This window comes from Cetorhinus maximus, chromosome 23 (genome assembly GCF_964194155.1).
Source record: "Cetorhinus maximus chromosome 23, sCetMax3.hap1.1, whole genome shotgun sequence".
In the NCBI taxonomy this organism is placed as follows: Eukaryota; Metazoa; Chordata; class Chondrichthyes; order Lamniformes; family Cetorhinidae; genus Cetorhinus; species Cetorhinus maximus.
In genome coordinates, this window is record NC_135901.1 from 49,291,606 (window position 1) to 49,305,153 (window position 13,548).

Genomic DNA, 13,548 nt, shown 5'->3' on the forward strand with positions numbered 1-13,548 from the left:
CACAAATAGGTTCACTTGTGAGACTGTAAATTGAACAACCGCACTTCAAATCCGCATTCTCACTGCGGAGATTTCTGATCCTGAAACTGTCACCAGTTATTTACACATCTCCACCGGTCTCAGATGGGAATCCGTGGCTGCAAAGTGAAGGTTTGAGCAAAAAGAGCGAAACAATTCGTATTTTAATCACCAGAAGGTCCGAGGGTGTTCTTGTATGAGCAGAAGCTCAAACTCATTACTGTGTGTTTCAGCTTTGCAGTAAAACGTGACACTGTCTTCAACTGTCAGGTCATTGATTCGCAGGGAAAATGATTTGCTTCCCTTGTTGACTGATTCAACATATCGGCCGCCAATGTTTATCCGTTCCCAATTTGTTGATCCCGGATTTTTCCGGAACCATCTTGTCGAGCACAAGCTACAGCTAGTATCCTTTAGGACGCAGTTGATTGTCAGGGATTCGCCTGTCTCTTTCGTTGCCGTTCTTGGTGTTTGGTCCACTCTAACACTGAAGGCACCTGAATGGAGAAAATATATTAAATAACTTGCGGGTCTGAAACAATGAAAACATTTAAAGGCAAAGGCTAATTACACAATACAGGCGCTGCCGCACTAATTCATCCAGTTTCTGCACATTCTCTTTAGCGAACAGCACTTACTTGGTAACCAGGTTAAAAGGAGCGAAAGGCAGAAAATATTCATTGTTTCTTCACCAGTGTGGAAAACATAAACAGAACGAACTCTAGACCTCAAGACCAACTGTTCTGTGTAACGGTGTGTAGCAGAACACTGACCTTATAAACCTCAAGAGGCAGGGCGGATTTGCATAGGGCGGAGTGATAGACCATTAGCAATGTATACTGCTCAGGGTTTGCGATAGGTTAGGTTATGACTCGTATATCCACAGTCACACTGGTCGACTCTGCATCCAATTAACGTGGATAGATCGGCAGAGTTATAGAGAAGATACTTCACGGTCACCATGTAGAGCTTGTTTCCATTCACGTTGATTGCTTTTCATACTTTTTTGTTTGTTTTAATTTTTCTTTCATGGAGTGTGGGCTTGGTTGGCAAGGCCATCATTGGTGACCAATCACTATTTGTGCTTATGAAGGTGGCTTCTTGAATCTCTGCAGTCCATCTTTTGCAGGTACGGACACACTGCTGTTAGCAACAAATTTACAGGACATTGATTAAGCCGCAGTGAATGCACGGCCATATAGGTTCAAGTCAGGATGTTGTGAGGCTTGGAGGGAAACCTGCCGGTCGTAGTGTTATCATGCTTTTGGTACATTTTTTTTTCTTCAAAATGGTAGAGGTGGAATGTTTTTAAGGTGCTTTCGATGGAGGCTGTAGTTCATCTTGCATATTGTAAACGTACATGTTCAAAAATTAGTGTTAGATTGATAATGATATCCATGTTTAAATGTCAGCTTTATGCACCGAATGAAATAAACAATTCTCACTCAAATAACCTCTACTGAAACGTTCATGCCTTTAATGTGACAAATGTGTTGATCTACCAGTGATAAACAAAGACCGCATGCTCGGCCTGAGCCGTGTTTATGCAACAAACCTTCCATGTTTTTCTTTTTTTTGCCGTGATATTTCGACTTTTGGTCACATACAGTTACCCACGTGAACCTTAAGAAAGCCGTTGATAGGCCAGTACCGCAGAATTATGGAAAGATTTAGGAGAAGAGCGCAAATCAATTAAAATGCATCACAGCAAGGCCAACAGGGATCTCATTACAATCAGTGTTGTTGGAAATGGGTAAAACTCTAGCACATGATTCTGTTCTCTGGGCATATTTCATCACCCCGTACGTCAGTGATATTATTGTGGTCCCGGCTCCAAAATCCCTTTCCTAGCTACTGACTCCAACTATTTCCCCGGCAACAGGCTGTGTTTATGGCAGTCTCATTGCAACCTCGATGTCGTATTTGATGCGGAAAAGAGCTTCCGACTTCATATTCACAACATCTCTAAGATGCACTATTTCTACCCACATAACATCACTTGACTTCGCCCCTGTCTCAGCTCACCCTTCGCCCTTGTCTTCGTTACCTCTAGATTCAATTATTCCAATGCACTCCTTCCTCCCAGATTCTACCCACTGTAAACTTGAGGTCATGTAAAACTCTGCTGCCCTCATTTTATCTCAAAGCAAGTCCCACTCACCCATAATCTATTTGCTCACTGACTACCATTTACTTCTGGGCAAGCAACCTTTGATTTTAATATTCTAATCCTTGTTTTCATAAGCCTCCATAGCCTTGCACATTTCTATATCTGTAATCTCCTCCAAACACAAAAACCCTACAAGATATCAATGCCTTTATTTCTGGCCTCTTGTACACTCCAAACTTTAATTGCTCCGCAATTGGTGGCTGTGCCTTTAACTGTCTCGAACACAAACTCTGAGATGCAGTCCTTACAGCTCCCCGCCTCTCTGCCTCGCTTTCTCCATTTAAGTCATTCATTAAACTACCTGTTTGGCGAAGCTTTTGGTTATCTGACCCAATGTCCCCTTATGTGCCTTGGTGTCATTCTTTATTTAATAATTCAAACAGGGAAACCCCATAGGCCGATGAAAGACGCTACATTTCATTTTATTATTTTTTGTTGTTACAGCCGTGAGGAGAGTTTTCCGAATGGTGAACACAACATAAGAAACACTTTTTAATATTTGGAAAACCAAACGGAGTTGGGTAATATGCGGGAAAGTGCTAATAAGTGGCATGGGACATTCAGTGCCAATAACATTGAGATGATGCCGTTTGTAAAGAAGGCACTGGAAATGATACTCTGAAAGGAAATTAGTTCGGTTTTGGGGAAGAGCAGAGAGTTTACGTAATTTTGGCTCTCCAATATGATATATGGACGTTGAGGCTTTAAATGCTGTGCCAAACATTTTTTGTGGCTTCATTTATTCACAGGACGCCTCTGGTAAAACTAATATTTATTTACTGGCCCTAATTGCCCTTTCGAAGTGGTGATGAGCACCTTTCCTGAAAAGAATGACTTACTTTATAATTTCAGAGAGCAGTTAAAAGCCAGTTACATTGTTGGGTATTTGGGTTTTTGTGTATATGAGACGGGGTGAAAAGAGCAGGTATCATTCCCTAATGGCATTAGAAAACGAAAGGGCCGTCCTCTATAAGAATCCAGTAATTTCAGGTGAACATTGCTGATCGTAGCGTTTTATCTGCAGATTTGTTAAATTCACTGAATGTTAATTCCCAAGCTGCTGTTTTGGTATTTTAACTCATGCTCCTATACTATTAGGCCAGCCTTGAAGGCTATTTCTTCTGTAGCTTAATCACTCTGATGCTATTCTTGATGACTAGAACGATGCCAGTTATGACGATATGTAAATAGGAATAAAAAAAACTATATGCTTGCTCATTTTTTTTAAAGAAAGCTTACATTAAGAGTAGATAAAGCAACCTGTTTAAAACCGTCAAAGAATTGGTCAGGGTAGATAGATGGGAGCAGGACGTTATTAATGGTTAAGTGATCAAGGAGAGGACAATATTAAAATTCAGGGATTTTAAGCAGTGATCAAGTGAAACGTCTTCATACAGAAAGTTCTGGGGCTGCGGGATTTACGAGCAAGTTTAATGCTTGATTAATGAGCTATGTGAACATGTACGATTAGTTTGGAAGGCGTTTAGAGTTGACACCGCTTTTTCATCAAACAGAGCTCAAGGAGCCAGATACATTGCCTTTGACAGATATAAACGTGCATTACCCCCTGGAAAGCACAAAACCATGTTCATGTGGATATATCCCTTGAAACAGGGAATGGTACTCTTTTAGCCCTCCAATAGTCGAGCCGATCGGCATTCATGGGAGGAGTAACTGTAAGATCAAAGGTGCTAGTTTCAAAGAATGTGCTTCCCTCCGGTACCCTTCCCGCAAGGCATTGTAACTCAAATCGTCATAACTGCGCTGCCCTCTCATGATTTTAGATCATTAATATCGACGGGCGGTAAATCACCGTCCGGATGTACTTTGATACATACTTGCCAAAAATCTCCCGAACCATCACCATCCCAATCATTTGTGATTCATAATTGTTAGAACGTGGGCCTTATAATTCGATTCACGCAAGCGCAATGCCCATGTGATCAACGAGTTTTCACGTACTGGGGGTTTGCTGTCCTCAGCTTGGTCATATACATAAGCTGGCAACATGATAGTGATAGTGGGCCTGGATAAAGTTCATATTATGAAAACAGCGTCGGTTTGATAATAACTGACAGGTGGACTGTACTATTTCTAATTGCTGGTACCATGAACATTGCAGCTGAAGTTAACATTTGCATATTAATGTTGATGGCGTTGGGAAACCAACATTAAGAGCATTGGGAAGCCATTTTCATTCGCAGAGATTTTAATTGGTTTATTTTAAGCAGATCAATAACCCAATTATGAAATGGAATGATGGGCATTATAGGGATCCTAGTACGTCGTGCTGATTTCTTCCGGCCCAGTTTCAATTATTAACCATCTGCTGTATATGTGGGAGCCGCAACATTTTACATGGAGTGTATCCCGTGCAACACAGAGACTGAGGTTGTAATATAGCTTTCAGAAAATAAACAGAAACATAGAAGCAAGGAGCTGGAACAGGCCATTCGGTCCTTCGAGCCTGCTCCGCCTTTCATTATGATCATGGCTGATCATCCAACTCAATAGCCTGCTCCCGCTTTCTCCTCACACCCTTTGAACCCTTTCGCTCCAAGAGCTATATCTAACTCCTTCTTGAAAGCACACAATGTTTTGGTCTCAAATACTTTCTGTGGTAACGAATTCCACAGGCTCACCACTCTCTGTGTGAAGAAATTTCTCCTCATCCCAGTCCTAAATGGTCTACACCACATCCTCAGACTGTGACCCCTAGTTCTGGACTCCCTCACCATCGGAAGCATTCTTCCTGCCTCTACCCTGTCTAGTCCTCTTACAATTTTATAAGTTTCTATGAGATCTCCCCTCATTCTTCTGAGCTCCAGTGAATATAACCCTAATCGACTCAACCTCTCCTCATATGTCAGTCTCGCCATCCCAGGAATCATTCGGGTAAACCTTCGCTGCACTCCTTCTATAGCAAGTACATCCTTCCTCAGATAAGGAGAGCAAAACTGCACACAATATTCGAGGTGTGGTATCACCAAGGCCCTGTACAATTGCAGCAATACATCCCTGCTCCTGTACTCGAATCCTCTCGGTATGAAGGCCAACATGCCATTTGACTTCTTTACCGCCTGCTGCACCTGCATCCTTACCTTCAGCGACTGGTGTACAAGGACCCCCAGGTATCGTTGCAAATTCCCCTCTCTCAATTTATAGCCATTCAGATAATAATCTGCCTTCCTGTTTTTGCTACTAAAATAGATAATCTCACTGGTTATAAGGAATGCTTTAGCGAGTTCAAATGCACAAATGGCGGCAATGTAGGATGTGTCGTAGAGTTGGTTGAATGAACTGTACTGGCACCTGAATCTTAGCTCAAATGCCAGAAGCAAAATGACGATGTGTGATTTCCATTCCCTATTCACCTGTAATTCCATTTCCACTAAAGCCCACGTTCCTGATTCTGTCTTCAATAGCGTGAGATTAGAGCTTTTCTCTTGACTTTCATGCTCGATTATCCCAGACTCCATTCTTTATTCCTCTCAAAGATTTCGCATTGGGTTGACTGAACTTTCCCGTTAAATTAATCAAGCACAGCGGGGACGGGGCCTTAAAATGTGAAGAGTCGCTCAAAAGTCCATTGACTCCGGTGGGACCGGAAAATATCACCGGCGGGGAGAGCCGAGATTTCCTCCCATAGTGTCTGCAGTGCATTGTTACGATTATGGTGAGTCGACAAATTTAGCTGAATTTTTGAGGATGATACCTGTAAGTAGAAACCAGTGGAGCAAGCGACATTAGCCATACAGATTTAGTGAAACCCTCGAATAAGGTCGACAGGCACTCAAAAAGAAACAAAAAGGACGACCCAAAAAATTGTGATAAACGTTACACATTCGGATTGATAGGATCTGACATGTCATCATTCCCCAAGTTTGTCATCTGGGTTTTCAAATGTCCGCCTTATTTATTGAATGTATTGGATGAAAGAATAGAGATTTAAATGTCTAAGACTGCAGAGGGTTGTAAGCATGTGAGCTAGAAAATAGTGCAGGTGGGGGCACAGCATTAATCTACAGATTAGGAGTTCGGCTGAAGCCCGGCAGATGGAGATTAATTTGATCAAGTGCGAGGTCACTTTGCTTTCATGCAAGACAAATATGTCAAGATGTATTCTACATTCTGATACAACTATATACTGCAGAGGAGGAACAAAGAGATTTCCAACTATTCATATTTGTTAAAGCTGTACAGAGGTGCAACAGCGAATCAAAACAAAAAGGCCAAATGTGTGCTGATTCTTATTGACCATAATTGAAGAGAACATTACAGTGAAGTTACTGGTTATTCTGACAAATAGCTCTGTGCGGGTGTTCATTCTCCACAAAAGCCGCTTTCCACTTGCTTCATGTCAACAAATCAAAATATGCTTCATGCCTTCCTCTCGCATGTACTCTAGCTTCTCCTAAATTTATTATTAATATTTTCCACGACCACACCATGTAGGAGCGAGTGCTGAATTTTCGCTAACTTCTGTGTTTCCTGAATAAACTTGAAAAAGTGACAAATATTTGGGAAATGAAGTTGAGCACACATAAATGTGAAGGGATACATTTTGGTGGGAAGAATGTGGAGGTCACTTTTAACTTGGAAGACGTAAGTGATAATGGGGTAAAGGTGGAAACAAGCATGATCGTGGGGTGTTAGTGCATTGTTCTCTAAAGTTTGTATCACAAGTTAGCAAGACAATAAAAAAACATCAGGAATTCTTTATAGAGGGTTAAATTTGAAAAGCAGGAACCTTATGCTTAACCTGTATCGAACCTTGGTTCAACTACACTCCGAGAAGTGTGTGCAGTTATGCTCTACGAATTATAAAATCAGGGGGTATAGAGGCGCTTAAGAGTGAAAAGAAAATGCACAACGATGTTACCAGAATTTCGTAGATATATATGTCAGGAAGGGCTTAGGAGCGAGCGTCACATTTCCCTTGATGTAAGGAAGGCTGCATGGTGACATAATAGAGGCCATTATGTATGCAAGGTTTGGATAGAATCTATACGAAGGAAATACTGTATTTGTTGATAAATAACATAACCAGAGGCTATCATTAAAAGAGAGACAGCAAATCCGGCCTGTAATTCAAAATAAACTTATTCACCCAAAGAGTGATGAAAATTCAGAACTCGCTACCACAAGGTTTAATCGAATAGTAAGGGGTTAATTAAGGGGAACCAAAAAAAAAACACATAACGGGATAAAAACAGAAAATGCTGAAAAAAAAACTCAGCAGGTCTGGCAGCATATACGGAGAAAGAATCAGAATTAACGCCACGAATCCGTAGCACCCTTCTTCGGAGTCAAACGGACTCGAAACGTTAATTCTGTTTGTCTCTCCACAGAAGCAGCCAGGCCTGTTGAGTTTTTGCAGTATTCTCTGTTTTTATTTCAGATTTCCAGCATTCGCAGTATTTTGCTTTCACATGAGGAGATATTTGGACAGATGTAAAAAAAATGTTTGGTCAGCGTGCTATTAAGAATCATCTTAAGGAGGGAAAGAGTTGTAGGAATGTGGCGATGTGTCGGGGCGGAATTACAGCGCCCAGGGCCTTGCCCGCAGAAGGCACAATTATGGAGTGATTAAAATTGAGGGTGTACAACAGGCCGGATTTGGTGGCGTTCAGTTATCTCGACGGATAGTAGGCCTGAAGGAAACTAGAAAGATAATAAGGGGTGAGGTCACGAAGGGATTTGAAAACCAGAAATAGAATTCTAAAATGCTCACATATCCAGATATCTACAAATGTCCGATGAGCTCGAGTGTGTTAAATTTATTTTACATTTAGATACACAGGATAATGCGTGCCTCTAACACAATATTATTCATCAGTGAGCTTCTTTAATGTTTAGCTGCTGCCATTGAGTGTTAGTGTTTTTGATATATGTGGGTGTTATTGCTCCCCAGTGTTCCGCACATACGTTATTCTTTGAAGCCTTATTCATTCACATGTACAAGCCTTTGCACAACGTTTCTGCCCACGCCTGTATTGTTGAATGATTTACTACATATCTCCTGTAGAATTTCCCTTCTAATGAACGGCAAGTGAGACACTGTCTTCAACATAGTAAGACTGACCGCCATGGACATTATATAGCTCAACCGCAGAGCGTGGTGGGGGCAAATTTTACAGATGCACGTGGATTTTAATACGTAATATGCAATTATGTATTTCTTAAAAAAAACTTTTTAAAAAAAAGCTTCCTCTGGCAATTCGAAACTGGTGCGCTTGAACTGATAAGGGTCAGTGCAACTGACTCATAACACGCTCCCCTTTATACTCCAGCCAAATGTGAAACAGTAAACATACATACTAAACATATACACTTGCATTGCTTTTTTTCGACCTGCCTACACGTTTTAATTAATCGTAAGCTTGACTGTCATGCTTTCGCTTCTCCACATTAGCTAACTTCCGCCGGTTTGTAACATTATCCAAGAGCCTGAGATAGTGGCAATATAAAGTGCAAAGTGGGAGCGGAATTCATGAAATACGTACAAATCATGTCTTTCCATCTCAAGAACCAAGGGCAGCAATGGATCTAGTTCTAGGAAATGAAATGTTGCTAACGGAGCATGTTTCATTGGGAAAATATTTTAGAAACAGTAATCATAACATCATCTTAACAGCATCGGCTATTGAATTTGGGGATCACCATTCATCTGAAACGAAATTGGACCAACTATGTAAATAAAGTAACGACAAAATGAAGCAGATCAGTGACTGGGAATTCTGAGGCGAGTAACTCATCTTTTGACCAATTTCCCACATCCCGAACCCCTCAAAAGCCTGTAAAACATCATCGAGATACGAGTAAGGAATGCGATGGAATATCTCTTCTCGACTGGATCAGTGCACTTCCAACAATCATAACGAAGCTTGGCGCCATCCTGGACAAGGAAGCCGAACACTATATCAGACATTCATCCGCAGTACCAGCAGTGTTTAACATTCATAATGATCATGGCAGCAACCCATAACTCCTGTCAATCTGAATACATATTGGTTAATCTTTAAACTCTGCCTCCTACCTCCCATCCAAGACACAAACTATGTCAAATGGGTACATCCTAATAAATTTGCTACATTTATTCGTGAGTTGGCAACACACAAATTATACATGTTTCAGGAATTCCTCTCCCTCTTTGCACTTCACATTGCCACTACTTCCGTATATAAGATAATTGAAGTCCCGTTTGTAACTACAATGTAATCATATGTTCTTTCTGTAATTTGGCTCCAAATTTGCTATTCAATCTCTCTCTTAATAATTCAGAGCTTATGGTAAATTCTCGGACATATTAGACTTCAATAGAGATAATTAAATGTAGACGATCAAATATACTGGACAGCTAACCGACTTATTAAAAGAGGGAGGCAGGTACAACAATAATGAACAAAAACAGAAACAGAAATACGTGGAAAATCTCAGCAGCTCTGGCAACATCGGCGAAGAAGAACAGTTCTGTTGAAGGGTCATGAGGACTCGAAACGTTAACTGTACTCTTCTCCACCGATTTTGGATTTCCAGCATCTGCAGTTTTTTGTTTTTACAACAATAATAAATATTGTTTAATAGCATTTTATTAATTTACATACGACTAGAATAAACTGTGGACTACCTTATGTCTGAGTTGCACAAGCCTCGATGTAAGTTTAAATGCAGCATGGAAAATTGCGTTCTCATAATTTCTATTAAACTCTGATACATATATCTATCTATATATAAACTCGAAGGCCTACAGTTTCCTGCATTATCTGTTCCAGCCATTTTAAATGAGGGAATTAAATTCGACATGTCCCTTTCCTTCCGATCAGGATTCACAACAAACACTCACACAAGCCCAATTTACCCACCCGCAACACTGGTGTTCCCACCTCCGCCCCCACCCCTCCCCACCCGCAATCTTATCCGGCTCCAGCTCTGCACTCCATTGAGCATTGGCTGCAGTCGTACCAGTCGCCACCCCTCCAGTTTCTGCAGCTGGCATTGGAGAGTTGCCAGCCACTGGATTGGCCAGTATCTCCTCACGGCTGGAGGTGCTCCCGGATGGGGGCGGAAGTCATAAAGTGAACGAATTCACATACCATTGTCCATTCACTCCGTGGTCTTCCCTCTGAATTTTAATGTCGGTATATTTTCACCGTGGATGGAATTAATCATGGAAATTGGTGAGGCCACGTCTGGAGCAGCGTGTGTTCTTTGTGTCTCCGGCCTTATGGAAAGATATACTTCTCCCAGTGGGAGTAATTCTAACGCTCGCTAGTTTGTTTCAGTTGCAAGAGGAATTTCATATAACGATAAATTTAGCCTATACTTTCTGAAGTTTCGGGAATGAGAGACAAATGCATTGAAAGGCAAAAGTAAACCTCTTAGAGAGATTTATAGGGTAAATGCTAAGGTGTTTCCTCTGCTCGGAGAGCCCAGAATTGGGGTTCATTCCCTCTGGTAAGTGCCCGGTCATTTGCAACTGTGATGATTAAAAAACAAAAATTTTCATTTAGAGGGATCAACACTTTCGGATTTTTCTGCCAAGAGAGTAAGGATCCTGACTTGGAACTATATCCCCGATCCCTCACTGTCACTGGGTCAAAACCATACAGTCACAGAATCATAGAGGTCTACAGCACAAGAAAAGGCCCTTCGGCCCTTCGAGTCTGCGCCGGTCGAACGAGTACCTCACTATTCTAATCCCATTTTCCAGCACTAGGCCCAAAGCCTTGTATGCCATGGCATCGCAAGTGCATATCCAAATACTTCTTAAATGTTATGAGGGTTCCTGCCTCTACCACCCTTTCAGGCATTGAGTTGCAGATTATCACAACCCTCTGGGTTAAAGAATGCTTCCTCCCATTGCCCCTTAATGTCCTGCCCCTTATATTAAATCTATTACCACTGGTTATTGATCTCTCCACTGAGGAAAAAAGTTCATTCCTGTCTACCCTATGTATGACCCTCATAATTTTATACACCTCAATCCTATCCCCCCTCAACCTCCTCAGCTCTAAGGAAAGTAACCCCAGTCTATCCAATCTCTCCTCTTAACTAAAACTCCCCATCCCAGGCAACATCTGGTAAATCTCCTCTGCACTCTAGTGCAATCACATTCTTCCCATAATGTGGATCCCAGAACTGCACACAATAATCTAGCTGTGGCCGAACCAGCGCTTTATTCAGTTCCAGCATAACCTCCCTGACTTATACTCTATGCCTCGGCTAATAAAGGCAAGTATCCCATAAACCTTCTTAACCACCTTATCTACCTGCCCCGCTACCTTAAGGGACCGGTGGACATGTGCACCAAGTTACCTCTGACCCTCCGTACTTCCCAGGGTCATATAATTTGTTGTGTATTCCCGTACCTTGCTTATCCTGCCCCAGTGCATCACCTCACACTTATCTGGATAAAATTCCATTTACCATTGATCAGCCCATCTGACCAGTCCGTCTATGTCCTCCTGTAATCTAAGACTATCCTCCTCAATATTTACCACGCCAGCAACTTTAATGGTATTCATGAATTTACTGATCAACGCTCCTATGTTCAAGTCAAAATCATTTATATATAACACAAACAGCAAGGGACGCAACACCGATCTCTGTGGAATCTCACTGGACACAGGCATCCAGTCACAAAAACAAACCTTGACCATCAAACTCTGTTTCCTGCCACACAGCCAATTCTGGATCCAATTTTCCTAATTGCCTTGGATCCCATGAGCTCTTACCTTCGTTATCAGTCTTCCATGCGGGGCCCTATCAAAAGCCTTGCTGAAGTCCAAGTAAGGTACCACAAATGCATGGTCCTCATCTACACACCTAGTCACATCTTCGAAAAATTGAATCAAATTGGTCAGACGTGACCTCCTCTTAACAAAGCCATGCTGACTGTCCTTGATTAATCACTTCCTCACCAAGTGTAGATTAATTTTGTCCCTCAGAATTACTTACAATAGCTTCCCCACCACTGAGGTGAGGCTGACTGGCCTTCAGTTCCCTGGTTTATCCTTTCCTCCCTTCTGGAATAATGGTACCACGTTGGCTGCCGCCAGTCCTCTGGCAACTCTGCGATGCAAAGAGAGGTATTTAAAGTTATTTCCAGCGGCCCTGCTATCTCCTCTCATGCCTCTGTCAACAGCCTGTGACATATTTCATTCAGACTTGGAGGTTTATCTACTTTTGTGCCTGCCAGACCACTTAGGAACTCCATCCTTTCGATGCTAATTTCTTTAATTATATTACAGTACTTCTGCCTGATTTCCATACCCACGTTTTCCCTTCCACTTGTGAACACCGACACAAAGTATTCTTTTTGAACGTACCTACGTCTTTCAGCTCCACACACAAATTACCACTATGGTCCTTAATGGGCCCTACTCTTTCTGTACTTATCCTCTTGCTCCTAATATACATGTAAAATAACTTTGCATTAACCTACATTTTACCTGAATAATGTTTTTTCATGCCCCCTTTTGTCTCTCCTAATTTCATTTTTACCTTCCTCCTACACATTCTATACTCCTCTAGGGATTCCGGTGTTTTGAGCCTTCGGTATCTACCGTAAGCCTCCGTTTTTATCTTTATCCAGTCTTGTATACCCCTCGACATCCAGGGTCCCCTGGATTTGTTGGTCTCACCCTTTGTCTTTACTGGAATATGTTGGCCTTGTACTCTTTACATTTCCTTCTTGAATGAGCCCCACCGCTCTGACACAGATTTACTTTAAAGTCGCTGCTCCCATTCCAATCTGGCCAAATCATATCTGATGTCATTAAAATCTGCCTTCCCCCAATTTAGAACTCCGATTTCTGGCTCATCCATGTCCTTTTCCATAACAACCTTGAATCTAACGGAGCTATGATCACTATCTGCAAAAAGCTCCCCCCCGATACCTCTACTACTTTCCTGACTTCATTGCCTAAAATTAAGTCCAGGACCGCCCCCTGTCTTGTTGGACCTTCCATGTACTGGCTTGAAAAAACTCTTCTGGATGCATTTTAAGAAATTCTGCTCTCTCTAAACTTATCACACTATGACTAACACAGACAATGTTGGGGAAGTTGAAATCCCCCACCATTACTACTCTATTATTTTTACACTTCTCTGAAATTTGCCTACATATCTGCTCTTCTAATTCTCTCTGACTGATGGGGGCCTATAGTACACTCCCAAAAATGTGTTCGTGTTTTGTTTTTAAATTCTACACATATGTCTTCATTTGGGTAGAAATCTTTTCCTGACAGCACTGTGGGTGCACCTATACCACATGGACTGCAGCAGTTCAGGAAGGAGGCTAACCACCACTTTGTCAAGGGCAATTATGGATGAGTAATAAATAATGTCCTAGCCAG

General features: G+C 41.7%; 1 long non-coding RNA gene across 2 annotated transcripts in view; it reads right to left on the bottom strand.

The window, feature by feature from the left end:
• Window positions 1-13,548, bottom strand: part of LOC144698296 (uncharacterized) — an 869,665-nt gene that overhangs the window by 178,835 nt on the left and 677,282 nt on the right. The window lies entirely within an intron of this gene.